This window comes from Procambarus clarkii, chromosome 5 (assembly GCF_040958095.1).
Source record: "Procambarus clarkii isolate CNS0578487 chromosome 5, FALCON_Pclarkii_2.0, whole genome shotgun sequence".
NCBI classification, from domain to species: Eukaryota; Metazoa; Arthropoda; class Malacostraca; order Decapoda; family Cambaridae; genus Procambarus; species Procambarus clarkii.
In genome coordinates, this window is record NC_091154.1 from 2,249,093 (window position 1) to 2,269,554 (window position 20,462).

Genomic DNA, 20,462 nt, shown 5'->3' on the forward strand with positions numbered 1-20,462 from the left:
TCTATTCCAGCTGTCGTGAGGGTAAACTCCATAGGATTGGAGTTTACTGGCCGTGCTGGTTATCCGATGGTGGACTTGGTCTTGAATGACATGCTCCGAGTCCCGGTCCAAGATGTATATGGTGTCGAGCTGGTCACTGCTCACCGTGTCATCATCATGTTTGTGGGTGAGGCGGTGTACCGTGCTTTTCTCCGGAGGTACGAGGGGCGTACTTTGCAGCAGCAGGACGGCGCCGGCTCTGTGACCATTTCGGACCGTAGTGGAGCTGTGACTTATGTAAGTGTCCACGGCGCCCCCATGGAGTTTCCTGAGACTCTCCTCCGGCGTTTCTTCCTAAGGTACGGCTCTGTCGTCAGTGTGCGGGTGAACTCGCGATCATCTGGCACGTATTCAGGTGTGCCGACCAACATTCGGACCCTCGGGATGCGACTGAGGTCGGACATTCCGTCATCTGTCCGGTTGTTAGGGTACAATGTGCGGGTGTTTTATGCCCGGCAACCCCGTACTTGTTTCCGGTGTGGCTTGTTGGGGCATCAGGCTGCCGGGTGTACTGCTGATCCGGTCGCTCCAGTGAATTTGTTCCGTGACGAGGATTTCCCGCCGCTCCCTCTGGAGGAGGACTCCGGGGGTAAGGAGGTGAGCGTCCCGTTCGCTGCTGAGGATCCCCCAGCATCACCCGACGTTCCCCCGGTAGTCGCAGACCCTCCTCCGGGTGTTGCGGTGCCGTCGGATGTTCCTCCTGACCGTGTATCTGGCCCTGCCGCTCCCGTGGACCTTCCTGGTACTCCCTGTGAGGCGTCGCCGTCTGCTTCCTCGTCTTCGGCTGCTGGACCTGGCCCTGCGTCCTCCCCTCGGGTCCCTCCTGTGTTGGGTGCTGGGGTGGCTGCGGTGCCTCCAGCTGTGTGTGGTTCAGACCGATACACTCTGGGTATACACACTTCAATAGGTGGCCCAGGAAGGCTGGGAAGTAGGTAATGATGGTAGGTAAATGTCAATAGCTGTCAAAACATTGACATTTAAGTCCTCCGCAGTGAGTAGGATTCGAACCTACGCGGGAAGATCCCATCTGATTTCTAGTCAGACGCCTTAACCACTCGGCCATCACTGCTGGCTTAGGTGGTGTTTATTAAAATCTAAAAAGATGTAACTATGCTCCCTGTTCCTGGGACAGGGAGCCTGTGTATATGTACATGTATACAGTACAGTATGACATCACTCGGTACCCCTACTCAAATCTCTGAATATGTTAGACATTAAGTCACTGCACATTCTCTCATGTGTATTATACATATATAAAACGCTGAACTGTAATGCCAATCCTGACCTCAAAAGCTTCATAGAAGGTTGTAACAGAACCCATGAGCACCACACCAGAAATAAATAGTTTTGATATTCCAAGAGTACGACTTAATCAAACTAGAAATGCTCTACAAATCAAGGGGCCCAGAATGTGGAATGACCTTCCCAACCATGTTAAAGACTGTACCTCTCCCAACCAGTTTAAGATAAAAACTAAACACTACCTAATTAACTCCATGTAACCTACCTCACCCCTATATTGTCAACCCATGTCTGTTATTTTGAAACAACGCTGTTTGTCAACCAACTTGTATATTGGCTATTTTATACCATGTTCCCCTCCTTTTTTTTATCATTTATTTTTTTCTTTCAACACAATTTATACTTTAAGCTCAATTACTTTTAAATAAATAAATATGTTTATTCAGGTAAGGTACATACTTACATACAAGTGATGTTACATTAATGGATCGATATATAGATAGAGCTAGTACATACAATGCCTAAAGCCACTATTACGCAATGCGTTTCGGGCAAAAGTTTTAGTGTGTTTTGCCCCACCTCACCTTGCCCGCAACGCTATGCGTACTAGTGGCTTTAGGTATTATATGTACTACCTCTATCTTTAAATCAATCAGAATGTTTGTAACTGCATCTATGTGTGTACTTTTCCTAAATAAAATATTATTATTATAAATATATTTAGTCAAGTTGTGTTAAATTAAGAACCCTCCCCCCCCCTACCTCTCCCAAGCGCCCGGATAGCTCAGTCGGTAGAGCATTAGGCTTTTAACCTAAGGGTCCAGGGTTCGAGTCCCTGTTCGGGCTGTTCTCGTTTTCTTTTTTGGGGGGTTCATTTCTCCTTTTAGTATAAGCCTCTATTAATTAACAAGCGTCATATTATAAGCCATTGGAACTAGCGAAAAATTCAATCTTGAAAACTGTATGTTAAAATACAATATTATATTAAGCAGTTAATTTGTGTCTTCAAGATTCATCTTTGATTTTAAGTGTTTTATTTTCTTATTAACAACTTTTGGTAATTGCAGGAGTGTATTTGAAGATACAGGAGTTGTTTGTGTATTAAATACAGCCGCAAACAAACCGAGATGTATTTCAGGGGTAATTTAACAATTTATTTCTTAATATTTTTGTTAACGCTAATATGGTAAACAATTATAAATAATGAGAAGTTAACATTACATAAATTCATCAAGAAATTTACCAGATGATAACAAAGAAAAAAGTTGTGATGAATGACATATAAAGGAATTTACTGAAGACAAAAAATTTATGCAGCTTTAGCAACAGAATATTTCAAGTTTACAAGAACATTAGGAGAATATTATACAAAAAGTTAACATAATTAAATTATTCAAATATATTAACGCAATTATTTACAATTTGTTAAGTGAGGTTTAGAAAGTAGCCCCTCGCTCCTGCAACTGGTACTGCAGGACCTCTTGCTCCTGCAACTGGTACTGCAGGACCTCTTGCTCCTGCAACTGGTACTGCAGGACCTCTTGCTCCTGCAACTGGTACTGCAGGACCTCTTGCTCCTGCAACTGGTACTGCAGGACCTCTTACTCCTGCAACTGGTACTGCAGGACCTCTCGCTCCTGCAACTGGTACTGTAGGACCTCTTGCTCCTGCAACTGGTACTGCAGGACCCTTCGCTCCTGCAACTGGTACTGCAGGACCTCTTGCTCCTACAACTGGTACTGCAGGACCTCTTACTCCTGCAACTGGTACTGCAGGACCTCTCGCTCCTGCAACTGGTACTGTAGGACCTCTTGCTCCTGCAACTGGTACTGCAGGACCCCTCGCTCCTGCAACTGGTACTGCAGGACCTCTTGCTCCTACAACTGGTACTGTAGGACCCCTTACTCCTGCAACTGGTACTGCAGGACCCCTCGCTCCTGCAACTGGTACTGCAGGACCTCTTGCTCCTACAACTGGTACTGTAGGACCTCTAGCTCCTGCAACTGGTACTGCAGGACCTCTAGCTCCTGCAACTGGTACTGCAGGACCTCTTGCTCCTGCAACTGGTACTGCAGGACCTCTAGCTCCTACAACTGGTACTGTAGGACCTCTAGCTCCTGCAACTGGTACTGCAGGACCTCTTGCTCCTACAACTGGTACTGTAGGACCTCTAGCTCCTGCAACTGGTACTGTAGGACCTCTAGCTCCTGCAACTGGTACTGCAGGACCTCTAGCTCCTGCAACTGGTACTGCAGGACCCCTCGCTCCTGCAACTGGTACTGTAGGACCTCTAGCTCCTGCAACTGGTACTGCAGGACCTCTAGCTCCTGCAACTGGTACTGCAGGACCTCTTGCTCCTGCAACTGGTACTGTAGGACCTCTAGCTCCTGCAACTGGTACTGCAGGACCTCTTGCTCCTGCAACTGGTACTGTAGGACCTCTAGCTCCTGCAACTGGTACTGCAGGACCTCTAGCTCCTGCAACTGGTACTGCAGGACCTCTTGCTCCTGCAACTGGTACTGTAGGACCTCTAGCTCCTGCAACTGGTACTGCAGGACCTCTTGCTCCTGCAACTGGTACTGCAGGACCTCTTACTCCTGCAACTGGTACTGTAGGACCTCTAGCTCCTGCAACTGGTACTGCAGGACCTCTTACTCCTGCAACTGGTACTGTAGGACCTCTAGCTCCTGCAACTGGTACTGCAGGACCTCTTGCTCCTGCAACTGGTACTGTAGGACCTCTAGCTCCTGCAACTGGTACTGCAGGACCTCTAGCTCCTGCAACTGGTACTGCAGGACCTCTAGCTCCTGCAACTGGTACTGCAGGACCTCTTACTCCTGCAACTGGTACTGCAGGACCTCTTGTTCCTGCAACTGGTACTGCAGGACCTCTTGCTCCTGCAGAAGCCAACATGTCCACTAAAATCCTCCGAAACGAAAGAAAAGATAAGAATATATAGAGGAATGAAAGGCATTCATTTGCTTTCATATTCCTTCAGGGACTGAGAAAACAGTTCGCCCGAACAGGGACTTGAACCCTGGACCCTTAGGTTAAAAGCCTAATGCTCTACCGACTGAGCTATCCGGGCTTCGAACCCATACGCGGCCCTCCTGTTGAAATTACAATTTTAAATTGTTTTATGTGGAAAATATTTTAAAAAATGTATACTTGATATTATAAGATGGAAATCAATTTGAAAAATCATGGTAAAAATTGAATGTTTAAACCCGCGTAGAATTTGATGATTGCCGGGAACTCATTTTAATTTACCTGAATTTACCTGAAGGCCACCATCTCTCCAGTAGTCTCAATGAGGACAGGAAGTCGGCGGCTTGTCAAAGATCTTCCCCCACATATAACCTGATGATTTTATTAAGATATTAAGATTTTAAAATTTAATTTTTTTCGGCAGTTAAGGCTTGGTCGGGTAGGCGGTTCCTTGAGTTAATTGGTGAAAAAACATCTGTTCCGAGTCCAATATTGTACTCACCTAGTTGTGCTTGCGGGGGTTGAGCTCTGTCTCTTTGGTCCCGCCTCTCAACCGTCAATCAACTGGTGTACAGGTTCCTGAGCCTACTGGGCTCTATCATATCTACATTATAAACTGTGTATGGAGTCAGCCTCCACCACATCACTGCCTAATGCATTCCACCTGTTAACTACTCTGACACTGAAAAAGTTCCTTCTAACGTCCCTGTGGCTCATGTGGGTACTCAGTTTCCACCTGTGTCCCCTTGTTCGCGTCCCTCCAGTGTTGAATAGTTTATCTTTATCTACCTTGTCAATCATTCTCTCAATTTTGTAGGTGGTGATCATGTCTCTCCGAGCTAATAAAAAAAAAATCCAAATATTAGACGGTTTTTCAAGACCTGCTTAGACGTTTTCAAAACTGCTCACTGTGTACCGTAGTCAGCAGGCTGTACCTATGAGCCTGCTCACTGTGTACCGTAGTCAGCAGGCTGTACCTATGAGCCTGCTCACTGTGTACCGTAGTCAGCAGGCTGTACCTATGAGCCTGCTCACTGTGTACCGTAGTCAGCAGGCTGTACCTATGAGCCTGCTCACTGTGTACCGTAGTCAGCAGGCTGTACCTATGAGCCTGCTCACTGTGTACCGTAGTCAGCAGGCTGTACCTATGAGCCTGCTCACAGTGTACCGTAGTCAGCAGGCTGAACCTATTTTACAAAACAAAAATGGGTAAAACTCACCTCTATGGTCCGCAGTGAGTAGGATTCGAACCTACGCGGGAAGATCCCATCTGATTTCTAGTCAGACGCCTTAACCACTCGGCCATCACTGCTTTATAAATCCCTCCTTGAGATCTATTTTTTCGATTTATAATTTATTTTTGGCTTGTATAAATACAATAGATCTTTTGTAATGGCTGAGTGGCTAAGAATCTCATGGGAAGGTCCAGGCGTAGGTTCGTATCCTACTCAACTTTTTATTTTTAATTTTATCCAAAGCCAAACAATATTTTATTCATCAAATATACACAATGGGATTTTTATTTTTGTATTTTGATTTATATATACAAGAAGGTACATTAGTTTATGAGAGAGTATAGCATTGATGTTTTTACATGGTTGGCGCAGGTCCTTAATTAACAGATAATTTTATTATTAATTATAAGTAGGTAATTTGTGGGAAAATTTAAAGAATATTAATAGGTACATTGTAGCATAATTTGAAGAATGTTAATAGGTACATTGTACATATGTACAATAGGTACATATGTCAAAGCATATATATATATATATGCTTTGACAAGCTGCTGGTTTCCTGTCACCGTAGTGACCCCTCAAGGATGCTCAAAACAATTCTAAATGCCATATATATGGTCAATTAAGCAAGAAACTATGCTAAGTAAGGGAGACATTTCTAAATCAAAAACGTGTTGACAATAGGATCCGGAGCAGTGATGGCCGAGTGGTTAAGGCGTCTGACTAGAAATCAGATGGGATCTTCCCGCGTAGGTTCGAATCCTACTCACTGCGGAGGACTTTGTGGAGTTTTGACTTGGACTAAATCTGATCATCTTAATTTTATTTATTTATTTATTTATTTATTTATTTATTTATTTATTTACATCCAGGAAGGTACATTGGGTTTATGACAGTACATAACATTGATCTTCGACAACCTACTAAATTATCGTATTGTTGGTAAACATAGTGAGAAAAATAGTAATAGGTACAGTAATTAGTACAGTAATAGGTACAGTAATTAGTACAGTAATAGGTACAGTAATTAGTACAGTAATTAGTACAGTGATAGGTACAGTAATTAGTACAGTAATAGGTACAGTAATTAGTACAGTGATAGGTACAGTAATTAGTACAGTAATTAGTACAGTAATAGGTACAGTAATTAGTACAGTGATAGGTACAGTAATTAGTACAGTGATAGGTACAGTAATTAGTACAGTGATAGGTACAGTAATTAGTACAGTAATAGGTACAGTAATTAGTACAGTAATAGGTACAGTAATTAGTACAGTAATAGGTACAGTAATTAGTACAGTGATAGGTACAGTAATTAGTACAGTGATAGGTACAGTAATTAGTACAGTAATTAGTACAGTGATAGGTACAGTAATTAGTACAGTAATAGGTACAGTAATTAGTACAGTAATAGGTACAGTAATTAGTACAGTAATTAGTACAGTGATAGGTACAGTAATTAGTACAGTAATAGGTGCAGTAATTAGTACAGTAATTAGTACAGTGATAGGTACAGTAATTAGTACAGTAATAGGTACAGTAATTAGTACAGTGATAGGTACAATAATTAGTACAGTGATAGGTGCAGTAATTAGTACAGTAATAGGTACAGTAATTAGTACAGTGATAGGTACAGTAATTAGTACAGTAATAAGTACAGTAATTAGTACAGTAATAGGTACAATAATTAGTACAGTAATAGGTACAACAATAGGTACAGTAATTAGTAATAGGTACAATAATTAGTACAGTGATAGGTACAATAATTAGTACAGTAATAGGTACAATAATTAGTACAGTAATAGGTACAATAAGAACATAAGAACATAAGAACAAAGGTAACTGCAGAAGGCCTATTGGCCCATACGAGGCAGCTCCTATTCTATAACCACCCAATCCCACTCATATACTTGTCCAACCCGTGCTTGAAACAATCGAGGGACCCCACCTCCACAATGTTACGCGGCAATTGGTTCCACAAATCAACAACCCTGTTACTGAACCAGTATTTACCCAAGTCTTTCCTAAATCTAAACTTATCCAATTTATATCCATTGTTTCGTGTTCTGTCCTGTGTTGATACTTTTAATACCCTATTAATATCCCCCCGGTTATGTCCATTCATCCACTTGTAAACCTCTATCATGTCACCCCTAACTCTTCGCCTTTCCAGTGAATGCAACTTAAGCTTTGTTAATCTTTCTTCATATGAAAGATTTCTAATTTGGGGAATTAACTTAGTCATCCTACGCTGGACACGTTCAAGTGAATTTATATCCATTCTATAATATGGCGACCAAAACTGAACTGCATAATCTAAATGGGGCCTAACTAGAGCAAGATATAGCTTGAGAACCACACCAGGTGTCTTGTTACTAACGCTGCGATTAATAAATCCAAGTGTCCGATTTGCCTTATTACGAACATTTATGCATTGATCCTTTTGTTTTAAATTCTTACTAATCATAACTCCCAAATCCCTTTCGCAATCCGACTTCGCAATCACAACACCATCTAGCTCGTATCTTGTAACTCTATCATCATTACCTAACCTCAGAACTTTACATTTATCAGCATTAAACTGCATCTGCCAATCCTTTGACCATTTCAAAACCCTATCTAGATCAACTTGAAGTGATAGTGAGTCCTCCTCCGAATTAATTTCCCTACCGATTTTCGTATCATCGGCAAATTTGCAAATGTTGCTACTCAAACCTGAATCTAAATCATTTATATATATTATAAACAACAGAGGTCCCAGGACAGAGCCCTGAGGTACTCCACTTACAACATTTTCCCACTCTGACTTGATTCCATTTATACTAACTCTCTGTTTCCTTTGGTATAGCCATGCCCTAATCCAGCTTAATATAGCACCCCCAATACCATGAGACTCTATCTTTTTAATCAGTCTTTCATGTGGCACTGTATCAAAAGCTTTGCTAAAGTCAAGGTATACAACATCGCAATCCTTACCACTATCAACTGCCTCAACAATGCTAGAATAAAAAGATAACAAATTTGTTAAACATGAACGGCCATTTATAAAACCATGTTGCGACTCAATTATTAATTTATGTTTTTCAAGATGAAGACGAATTTTATTTGCTATTATAGATTCGAGTAACTTTCCCACAATAGACGTTAGGCTAATTGGTCGATAGTTAGACGCAAGTGATCTATCTCCTTTCTTAAAAACTGGTATCACATTAGCAACTTTCCAAAACTCTGGCACTCTGCCTGACTCTATTGATTTATTAAATATGGTTGACAGTGGGTCACAAAGCTCCTCTTTGCATTCTTTAAGCACCCTAGCAAACACTTCATCCGGCCCTGGGGATTTGTTTGGTTTGAGTTTTACTATTTGTTTAAGAACATCCTCCCTGGTAACTGCTAAACTCGTCAACCTGTCCTCGTCGCCACCCACATAGACTTGTTCGGCTGAAGGCATATTGTTAAGTTCCTCTTTAGTAAATACAGATACAAAATATTTATTAAAAATACTACTCATCTCTTCATCACTATCTGTTATTTGACCTGTCTCAGTTTTTAATGGACCTATCCTTTCCCTAGTCTTAGTACGATATAACTGAAAAAACCCTTTAGGATTTGTCTTTGCTTGCCCTGCTATGCGAACTTCATAGTTTCTTTTTGCTTTCCTTATCTCTTTTTTAACATTTCTAACCAGTTGTACGAATTCCTGTTCTAAAGTGACCTCCCCATTTTTAATCCTTTTGTACCAAGCTCTCTTTTTACCTATAAGGTTCTTCAAATTCTTTGTTATCCACTTTGGGTCATTAGTATACGATCTATTCAATTTGTATGGTATACTACGTTCCTGTGCTTTGTTTAGAATATTCTTAAATAAGTTATATATTGAATCCACATCGAAATCCCCATTTAAGTCACCTATCGCTGGGTTCATGTCTCGCTCCAAGACCGGCCCACACCCCATACCCAAGACTTTCCAATCAATTTGACCCAAAAAATTTCTTAGGCTATTAAAATCAGCTTTTCGAAAATCTGGCACTTTAACAGAATTTTCTCCTACTGGTCTATTCCATTCTATGCTAAATCTGATTTCTTTGTGATCACTGCTCCCTAGCTCACTCCCTATTTCGATGTCATTAATTTGTGTTTCCCTGTTAGTTAACACTAAATCTAAAATATTATTTTCCCGTGTTGGTTCCTTAATGTGTTGCGTAAGAAAGCAATCGTCAATTAATTCTAGAAAATCTTCTGCTTCACTATTCCCTGTTTTGTTCAACCAGTTTATTCCGCTAAAATTAAGGTCACCCATGACATAAATACTGTTAGATCTAGATGTTCTAGATATTTCATCCCATAGATGCTTTGCTTCCATTCTGTCTAAATTTGGTGGCCTATATATTACTCCTATTATAATATTATTAGCTTTTTCGTTTAATTCAATCCAAATAGTTTCTGTGTGTGGCTCTGTTTTGATTCCCTCTTTGAGACTACATTTCAAATTGTCCCTAACATATATGGCTACTCCACCTCCTCGTCTAATATATCTATCTGTGTGAAATAGTTTAAATCCATATATTTGATATTCAGCTAATAGTTCTCTATTTTCTACATTCATCCACGTTTCGGTAAGTGCAATAATATCTATTTTTTCTGTGCAGACAAGAGCATTTAATTCGTTAATTTTATTTCTTAGACTTCTACTGTTAGTGTAATATACCCTAAGTGAATTGTTATTTTGCGGACCTTCTCTTTCCCTGATCGTTTTGCCAATTCCTTTCTCCCACAAACACATACTTTTATTACCTCCTTCCTCCAAATCAATTCCCATACCTCTATCTACTAACAGTTTAAACCCAAACAAACACCTCTAACCACTTCTTCTAACGAGTTCGCAACAGCAACAACCCCAGCTCTCGATAGATGCACCCCATCACGAGCATACATTTCATTTCTTCCATAGAAGTGTTCCCAGTTGTCTATGAAAGATATTGCATTTGATTTGCAATATCTTTCCAGCCGGCAATTGACACCAAGTGCCCTCGATATCCATTCATTTCCCACTCCCTTTCTTGGAAGAATGCCACATATGATCGGGATTCCTCCCTTGCTCCTAACTAACTCTATGGCTGTTTTATACCTCTGAATCAGTTCCTCACTCCTAATAATTAGTACAGTAATAGGTACAATAATTAGTACAGTAATAGGTACAATAATTAGTACAGTAATAGGTACAATAATTAGTACAGTGATAGGTACAATAATTAGTACAGTAATAGGTACAATAATTAGTACAGTAATAGGTACAATAATTAGTACAGTAATAGGTACAATAATTAGTACAGTGATAGGTACAATAATTAGTACAGTAATAGGTACAATAATTAGTACAGTAATAGGTACAATAATTAGTACAGTAATAGGTACAATAATTAGTACAGTAATAGGTACAATAATTAGTACAGTGATAGGTACAATAATTAGTACAGTAATAGGTACAATAATTAGTACAGTAATAGGTACAATAATTAGTACAGTAATAGGTACAATAATTAGTACAGTGATAGGTACAATAATTAGTACAGTAATAGGTACAATAATTAGTACAGTAATAGGTACAATAATTAGTACAGTAATAGGTACAATAATTAGTACAGTAATAGGTACATCAATAGGTACAGTAATTAGTGATAGGTACAATAATTAGTACAGTGATAGGTACAATAATTAGTACAGTAATAGGTACAATAATTAGTACAGTAATAGGTACAGTAATTAGTACAGTAATAGGTACAGTAATTAGTACAGTAATAGGTACAATAATTAGTACAGTAATTAGTACAGTAATTAGTACAGTAATAGGTACAATAATTAGTACAGTAATAGGTACAATAATTAGTACAGTAATAGGTACAGTAATTAGTACAGTAATAGGTACAGTAATTAGTACAGTAATAGGTACAATAATTAGTACAGTAATTAGTACAGTAATAGGTACAATAATTAGTACAGTAATAGGTACAGTAATTAGTACAGTAATAGGTACAATAATTAGTACAGTGATAGGTACAGTAATTAGTACAGTAATAGGTACAATAATTAGTACAGTAATAGGTACAGTAATTAGTTCAGTAATAGGTACAATAATTAGTACAGTAATAGGTACAGTAATTAGTACAGTAATTAGTACAGCAATAGGTACAGTAATTAGTTCAGTAATAGGTACAATAATTAGTACAGTAATAGGTACAGTAATTAGTACAGTAATTAGTACAGCAATAGGTACAGTAATTAGTTCAGTAATAGGTACAATAATTAGTACAGTAATAGGTACAGTAATTAGTACAGTAATAGGTACAGTAATTAGTACAGTAATTAGTACAGCAATAGGTACAGTAATTAGTACAGTAATAGGTACAATAATTAGTACAGTAATAGGTACAGTAATTAGTACAGTAATAGGTACAGTAATTAGTACAGTAATTAGTACAGCAATAGGTACAGTAATTAGTACAGTAATAGGTACAATAATTAGTACAGTAATAGGTACAGTAATAGGTACAGTAATTAGTACAGTAATTAGTACAGCAATAGGTACAGTAATTAGTGATAGGTACAAGAGTAACAGAAGGAACATTCTCCTATATTAGCAGTAGAACATGAGTAAGGTGAGTGTGAAGAGTGACATTAGAGTGTGAGAATGAGCCAGAGTGAATATGAACGCTCAATAATGAACAGAAATACAACTATAATGAGTTGAAACAAATCCAAATTATCATTATTTAAGACGAATGATGTGTCCAGCGACCTCTGTGTTCTGTCTGGCAACTGTCTTAACTTCTCCTTGAAGAAGGAGTCCGCCATCTCTTATGGGGGGGACTTGCTGCGGTCATAATAGTTCCCTTGTTCACCTAAATATGTAAATAAAAGGTTGTAAATAAAAATATTTCACTAAAATTATACCTCCGCAGTGAGTAGGATTCGAACCTACGCGGGAAGATCCCATCTGATTTCTAGTCAGACGCCTTAACCACTCGGCCATCACTGCTCCTATACTGATATATACTAACACTTTATATTTCTTTATTAACTAAAGATATATACAAATAAGAACCTTGTACTTACCTAGTTGTGTTTGCGGGGGTTGAGCTCTGGCTCTTTGGTCCCGCCTCTCAACTGTCAATCAACTGGTGTACAGATTCCTGAGCCTACTGGGCTCTATCATATCTACATTTGAAACTGTGTATGGAGTCAGCCTCCACCACATCACTGCCTAATGCATTCCATCTGTTAACTACTCTGGCACTGAAAAAGTTCTTTCTAACGTCTCTGTGGCTCATGTGGGTACTCAGTCTCCACCTGTGTCTCCATTAGTGTTAAACAGCCTTTATCTACCTATACATTTATCTAATGTCTGTATGTCTGCAAACTTAACAAGTGTTAAGTCTGCAGACACAAACAACATGCCCAACATACCCAACAACATACCCAACATGCCCAACATGAACCCTAGTCCTGGCTTTGTTGCTGTAGACTCTTGCCCTTCACAATACACAAATGCCCCAACCTTCTAAACCAACGTGACCTGACTTAAGGCTATTATCCACCTTTCCCTTATTTTTACTCCTTATTCTTACCTTTCCTCCTTGTTCTTATCTTTCCCTCACCTTCCTCACCTGCCCGTGAAGATCAAACATCATATTCACTCCAAACATCTACCATCTGCCCGGTTTGCCTAACCTGTTAGGCCAGGTTTGCCTAACCTGTTAGGTCAGGTTTGCCTAATAAGCCGAGTTTTCCAAATGTTATATATTTTTCTAAACAAATTTTATTTGAATTGATCAAAACTTGCCATTATATTATATATGACTTTTTTGAGTTAAAACTAACATAGACATACGACCTGACCTAAACTAGCCTAACATAACCTATCCTAACCTAACGTATTCTAACCTATCCTATCCTAACCAAAATTAACATAACTAAGTCAGTAATTCATGTTCTTAATATAATATAATAATATTAATTTAAATAAACCCTTTAAAAACTATTTTTTTAAATAAAGAAAATCACTCTGCCTATTAGGCAAATCGGGCCTTACATAGTAGGCCAAGTAGTGCGTTCTGGCTATTAGATGCCTCTTGAGTTAAATAGTGTCTTTATCTATCCTATCAATTCCTTTGAGAATCTTGTATGTGGTGATCATGTCCCCTCTTACTCTTCTGTCTTCCAGCGACGTGAGGTTTAATGTGTGATAAATCATCCCATTAGGCGAGTACAACAGTTGACAAATTCCTGTTTACCTGAATTTACCTGAGGGCCAACATCTCTCCAGTAACCATGACGGAGACAGGAAGCCGACGGGTTGTCAATACCCCCTCCCCACCCCCTTTAAAATTTCAGTTTTGGTATTTAGGACTTGGGCGGGTAGGCGGTTCCGTGGGTCAGTAGCCGTGTGGGTGAAAGAGCATCTCTTGTTCTCAGTCCAACATTGTGGCTTGTTGAGCTTGACACTGTTGCTCAGGACGACGCGTCCAACAGCCTGGTTGATCAGTCCAGCAACCAGGAGGTATGGTCGACGACCGGGCCGCGGGGACGCTAAGCCCCGGAAGCACCTCAAGGTAAGGTTCTGAAGATGTTGTCCGGATCAACATCCTCCAAACTGTTCGGTATAATAAAAAGTAATCTGCGTCTGGGATGCTCTCGGACGCAGGTTCGAATCCTCGTCACGGCCCTTGTGGATTTGTTCATTATAATAAAAGGTTCAATAAGCTCCAGCCTGTCATGTGTGGTGTGTAGTGTTGTTAGCCCTGAGGCCCTCAACCCTTCCTGGTATGTGTGTTGACTTAGCTTTGGAGTGATTTTTGTTGCCCGGTGTTGCACTCTCTCCAAAGTTGGCATTTCGTTTTGAAGTTGAGGTTTCCACCATTTATTAAAATTATAATTAAACAAATAACAACAATAATATTAATGTGACTGATAATTCGAAGTCCAATCGGAGAGATTATCAATATTTCTATGGTTTACCTTTACTCTATAGCAATTTCTATTTTCTGTAGTGAGAAAACGTTTAAAGAAAACGCATAACTCTGATTAGAAAATTAAGGGAAACTATTTTCATCCGACTTAGTCTTCCCAACGGAAAAAAATATTTATTTATTTATCTATGTATTTATTAGAAGAGATAGAGAGGCAGTGCCTCTCTATCTCTTCCACCCTGTGACAAGCCGCCGGCTTCCTGTCCTCGTCGAGGTCACTAGTGTGTTAGTGGCTCTCAGGTAAACCGCGTGTTGCTGGCATTCTTATCCTCGACCAGTGCTACAGGTGAATTAGTGAAGGAAATACTACCAGAATACCTAAGGAACTCCATTGGGATTCGTGATCCCAAATTTGTGGAAGGAGCTGGTCAGTGGGACACTCTTGCCAACTCTCTCCCTCGACCAACTTTTCTAAACGACGGTAAACAGTCCAAGTGGGATAGCCCCATAGTGGAGAACATCGCCACATTATTGCTGGAGGCAGCTTCCAGGAAGGACAGAGCCCGTCTTCTAGCTGTGCAAGCGCCCCATGCCGGGGACTTCCTGTTGGTAGTCCCTAATTCCGCCTTGGGCACCCGCCTGGACCATCGGGCCCTAAGTATTGGTGTTGCTCTGCGCCTTGCCGCCCCTATCTCCACCGAGCACCGGTGTATTTGCGGCCATGCACGGGCAGACCAATACGGCAGCCATGGTCTCATCTGTCGTAAGACACAGGGAAAGATTGCCAGACATGAAGCAGTCAATGACATCATCAAGAGAAGTTTGGCTTCAGCTGGGTGCCCAGCACAAAGGGAACCTCAGTGGTGCAGGCCTGACTGTTACGAACCCGGATCCAGCGTCCGAGCAAGGAGCAGTGACAACCACGCCATCTGTGGGTCAGCTCCCGAAACCCCCGCCAAACGGACGACGACACCTAGTGAGGACAGCGTGTACTGGCCTCGAGGACCAGTTTCCAGTCTGGTTCAGCGCTCAACACCGCCGCCCCTGACCTCTGGTGAGGTGGTGCTCCGACGACAGCGCCATCTATGGACTGGATACGTCAGGTGTTTGCGCCCGAGCCCGTAAGTGTGGTGTTTTAGTGTCCCTGTTATTGATGACGTGTCTGCTTACAGAGCCGACCTGGGACCACTGTGATGGAAGTGGAGTCAGTCTACCCGAGGCAGCCAGTCTCCATACTGTGAAGTTTGCTGCAGCTGTTGTGACGTCGTCCCCCCGGAAGAACACTGTGGTGTGTTAAGCCTGCCAGTGGAGTGGCAGGGAAAGGATTTACCCGGGACCGACGGTTGGAGACGATAATCCACTGGGGTATTGAGGACAGGAGGGTGATTGGTGATATCACGAGACTCCTGTCTAGGGCGTACCTCTTTTATCGTTCGTGGAGTGGCCGTACCAGCCTTGGTGGCTCAGTACCTGCCAGCAGACCTGCTGGACGTGTGGTTGACGGCCTCCACGACGGTGCCCCCAGTGGACCTGTGTTTTGGCTGACCTGTGGCCAGGGTAGGCTCGGTATTCTCAGAAGACACGTCTTGAGGCCACGAAGAAAGCACCGCGGACTCGGCACCTAGCTTCTTGATCAAGGGTCTTCAGCAGAAGACTAGATTGTGCACGATCCCCTTGTAAAGTGTTAATACCCCTCCCCCTTGTGTACTCTTTTATTCTATATATTTAAACGGTGATGGTGAACATTATATAATATTAAGTTCTTAACTTTCTTTCCCTACTCCCTTTTAAGTTACTTGCGTCACGGATCTCATCCCTTGATAGCCAATACTGGCTTGGGAACGGATACATATATCTTCCTCTAACAACATCTGAGCAAGAACCCCGTTGCGTCCCGAGAGGGCCGTAACACTGACAACAGCCAAAAATGTCCAGATGGAGTCACCCTGCAGCCGTGGAGGGAAGGTAAACAGGTCGTGTGGGACTACACATGTGCATCCACATTGGCTGATACCTATCTACCTTACAGCACAGCTGAGGGAGGCGGGGCGGCCACCTTCAGGGAGACCCAGAAAACTAACAAGTACAGGGACCTAGAACGTTGTTACAGGTTCGTGCTAATAGGCTCTGAGACTCTGGGCGCCTGGGATAAATATGCACTTAAGTTCCTGAAGGAGCTGGGCGAAGAACTCATTGGGAAGACTAGAGACCCAAGAGCGGCCAGTTTTATGTTCCAGCGCCTCAGTGTCGCTGTTCAGAGGGGAAATGCGTGCTGTATCTTGGGTACGCACCCGACCCCCGAGGAGCTGGACGAGGTCTTCGAACATTGTTATATGTGTGTGTTGTCTGTAAACTGTAGCAATGTAATCAAATAAAATAAAATTTATGAAAAAATAGGGGTAGTAGGAGAGAAAAATATCAAAGTGTTCAGAGAGAATCCACAAGATCTTCTCTGAATACTCTTTATTTTCTTCTTCGAGGCTGTGGGTCCCTACAATTGCAGGAGAGGTTATAATAACCCAACTGTTCGTCCCTCACTCATTCAGCACCCAGCCAAACACTGCCTGCACACCACTGTCACCCTCGAGCAACCACCAGCTGATATTAAATCTAAAAATATTAAATGAGGGAGAGCAACAAATGAAGAATTTATTAATTTATAGATAATGAATAAAAACTTAATTGTACACTGCCACCATCTTCCTAAACCAGCTGAAGGTGCCTGTTACTGATCGCCCAGGGAGGACAGAGAGCAATAAACAGGCGATGAGTCACAATAACGTGGCTAAAGTAAGTTGACCAGACCACACACTAGAAGGTGAAGGGACGACGACGTTTCGGTCCGTCCTGGACCATTCTCAATCTACTTGAGAATGGTCCAGGACGGACCGAAACGTCGTCGTCCCTTCAACTTCTAGTGTGTGGTTTGGTCAACAGAGATCAATAAACATGAACTCAGAGGGCGTAGGAATCTTGGTAAAATGTTTAGGGATTATTGAACTCCTACTTTACTAATTTAGGTTCAAGGGCAACTTTAATATCCATTAAGGTGGAGGAGGACACAGAGGACTTCCAAATACTACACATATATACTGTACTACATATAAAAATGACTCATTATTAAAAGGAGGACAGATGTTACTAAACACAAAATACATTAAATCACTTTTTTTAATTAAAACACGGATATTGAAACCAATTTTGAGATATATCCTAGCCTAATAAAACATTCCTAAGAGGCAAATGTCCTCTACCGATGCACATGAATGTTCAAACACAATTTACCTTAATCTTACAATGGCCAGAGATGCCCAAAGACACACTCAACTTAATATTTTCTTAACCTATATCAGTAGGAACACGCTCTTCCCACTCTAAGTTTTCCTAGGACAAAATAAACCTTCTCAATACTCGAGCCAATTGAAAGTCTCACTGTAGATTCATGTGTTGATTAGCTCCGCCCACCCTAGGCCTCCCTGGCTAGGGTATAGGCCTCCCTGGCTAGGGTATAGGCCTCCCTGGCTAGGCTATAGGCCTCCCTGGCTAGGCTATAGGCCTCCCTGGCTAGGCTATAGGCCTCCCTGGCTAGGCTATAGGCCTCCCTGGCTAGGGTATAGGCCTCCCTGGCTAGGGTATAGGCCTCCCTGGCTAGGGTATAGGCCTCCCTGGCTAGGGTATAGGCCTTCCTGGCTAGGGTATAGGCCTCCCTGGCTAGGCTATAGGCCTCCCTGGCTAGGCTATAGGCCTCCCTGGCTAGGCTATAGGCCTCCCTGGCTAGGCTATAGGCCTCCCTGGCTAGGGTATAGGCCTCCCTGGCTAGGGTATAGGCCTCCCTGGCTAGGCTATAGGCCTCCCTGGCTAGGGTATAGGCCTCCCTGGCTAGGGTATAGGCCTCCCTGGCTAGGGTATAGGCCTCCCTGGCTAGGCTATAGGCCTCCCTGGCTAGGGTATAGGCCTCCCTGGCTAGGCTATAGGCCTCCCTGGCTAGGGTATAGGCCTCCCTGGCTAGGCTATAGGCCTCCCTGGCTAGGGTATAGGCCTCCCTGGCTAGGCTATAGGCCTCCCTGGCTAGGCTATAGGCCTCCCTGGCTAGGCTATAGGCCTCCCTGGCTAGGGTATAGGCCTCCCTGGCTAGGGTATAGGCCTCCCTGGCTAGGCTATAGGCCTCCCTGGCTAGGCTATAGGCCTCCCTGGCTAGGCTATAGGCCTCCCTGGCTAGGCTATAGGCCTCCCTGGCTAGGGTATAGGCCTCCCTGGCTAGGCTATAGGCCTCCCTGGCTAGGCTATAGGCCTCCCTGGCTAGGCTATAGGCCTCCCTGGCTAGGGTATAGGCCTCCCTGGCTAGGGTATAGGCCTCCCTGGCTAGGCTATAGGCCTCCCTGGCTAGGGTATAGGCCTCCCTGGCTAGGCTATAGGCCTCCCTGGCTAGGGTATAGGCCTCCCTGGCTAGGCTATAGGCCTCCCTGGCTAGGGTATAGGCCTCCCTGGCTAGGCTATAGGCCTCCCTGGCTAGGCTATAGGCCTCCCTGGCTAGGCTATAGGCCTCCCTGGCTAGGGTATAGGCCTCCCTGGCTAGGGTATAGGCCTCCCTGGCTAGGCTATAGGCCTCCCTGGCTAGGCTATAGGCCTCCCTGGCTAGGCTATAGGCCTCCCTGGCTAGGCTATAGGCCTCCCTGGCTAGGGTATAGGCCTCCCTGGCTAGGCTATAGGCCTCCCTGGCTAGGCTATAGGCCTCCCTGGCTAGGCTATAGGCCTCCCTGGCTAGGCTATAGGCCTCCCTGGCTAGGCTATAGGCCTCCCTGGCTAGGGTATAGGCCTCCCTGGCTAGGCTATAGGCCTCCCTGGCTAGGCTATAGGCCTCCCTGGCTAGGGTATAGGCCTCTCCTGAAAGTTCCTAATTGTTTCTGTACAATTGTGAAATGTTCACACGCTATAGACCCGCCATATATGGCAACAGTCACCCAACGACATTTGGGACTACAAATTCAAATCTAATTCAAATGTTTATTCAGGTAAAGTACTTCCATACAAGGTGAGATACAAACATTGCTAGGTTTATAGATAGAGCTAGTACATACAATGCCTAAAGCCACTATTACGCAAAGCGTTTCCGGCAGGAAAAACATTAATGACTAAAACTTAAACGTAGAACTACAGTTTATTGGCCCTGTAATTCGTCCCTGGCTAGTGGGGATAGGAGGAACAGGGGGAACGGTTGGAAAGGGGATTGGAAAGAGGATTGGTGATCAGAAGATTAGGGAATAGGGGGATTGGACAGCAGGAGGGGACGAGTGGCCTGAAACTTCCCACGTGCCTAAGGGAAATTTCACTCGAGTAGTTTATGGCCATTTCTGACCAGCCAGGGATTCGAACCCGGGATTCCCGATTGTAAGTCGAGAACTAGACGATATATAATAACAAAAATCGGTTAATTTAAAAAAAAAACTCCTCCGCAGTGAGTAGGATTCGAACCTACGCGGGAAGATCCCATCTGATTTCTAGTCAGACGCCTTAACCACTCGGCCATCACTGCTCTACATTAACCAATGTTTACATGAAAAAAAATTATTATATACACTGTATTGAATGATTTAAGTTTACTTCAAGTGCTAATTAACTGTTAATACAACAATAATTAACATTTACGCTCCATCTAAGCACCTGACAGCTGAATTGCCACCTAAAAAAAACATTCTACAAGACACCAACAATATGATAATGGGGGAAAAAATATAATATTAATTAATATAAATAATGTATATATATTTATTAAATTCCAAGCAATGATGGCCGAGTGGTTAAGGCGTCTGACTAGAAATCAGATGGGATCTTCCCGCGTAGGTTCGAATCCTACTCACTGCGGAGGGTTAGTAAATCTGTTTTTCCTGAGCATAAACATTCAATGGTTCTGTCATTATTTGGGATAAATTGGCTTGTGGATCCATACAGCATGTATGGCGGGTCATACAGCATGTATGGCGGGTCATACAGC

The 20,462-nt window shown here is 42.6% G+C and overlaps 8 non-coding genes across 8 annotated transcripts; 3 read left to right on the forward strand and 5 right to left on the reverse strand.

Annotated features, from left to right (window-relative positions):
• Positions 1-1,026: 1,026 nt before the first annotated feature.
• On the reverse strand, positions 1,027-1,108 carry TRNAS-AGA (transfer RNA serine (anticodon AGA)). Its single transcript has one exon. It is a non-coding gene; the product is annotated as a tRNA-Ser (tRNA).
• Positions 1,109-2,054: 946 nt separating this feature from the next.
• TRNAK-UUU (transfer RNA lysine (anticodon UUU)) lies at positions 2,055-2,127 on the forward strand. Its single transcript has one exon. It is a non-coding gene; the product is annotated as a tRNA-Lys (tRNA).
• A 2,169-nt stretch (positions 2,128-4,296) lies between these two features.
• TRNAK-UUU (transfer RNA lysine (anticodon UUU)) lies at positions 4,297-4,369 on the reverse strand. The gene has a single exon. It is a non-coding gene; the product is annotated as a tRNA-Lys (tRNA).
• Positions 4,370-5,499: 1,130 nt separating this feature from the next.
• TRNAS-AGA (transfer RNA serine (anticodon AGA)) lies at positions 5,500-5,581 on the reverse strand. The gene has a single exon. It is a non-coding gene; the product is annotated as a tRNA-Ser (tRNA).
• A 615-nt stretch (positions 5,582-6,196) lies between these two features.
• On the forward strand, positions 6,197-6,278 carry TRNAS-AGA (transfer RNA serine (anticodon AGA)). Its single transcript has one exon. It is a non-coding gene; the product is annotated as a tRNA-Ser (tRNA).
• Positions 6,279-12,458: 6,180 nt separating this feature from the next.
• TRNAS-AGA (transfer RNA serine (anticodon AGA)) lies at positions 12,459-12,540 on the reverse strand. Its single transcript has one exon. It is a non-coding gene; the product is annotated as a tRNA-Ser (tRNA).
• A 7,381-nt stretch (positions 12,541-19,921) lies between these two features.
• On the reverse strand, positions 19,922-20,003 carry TRNAS-AGA (transfer RNA serine (anticodon AGA)). The gene has a single exon. It is a non-coding gene; the product is annotated as a tRNA-Ser (tRNA).
• A 247-nt stretch (positions 20,004-20,250) lies between these two features.
• Positions 20,251-20,332, forward strand: TRNAS-AGA (transfer RNA serine (anticodon AGA)). The gene has a single exon. It is a non-coding gene; the product is annotated as a tRNA-Ser (tRNA).
• Positions 20,333-20,462: the final 130 nt, after the last annotated feature.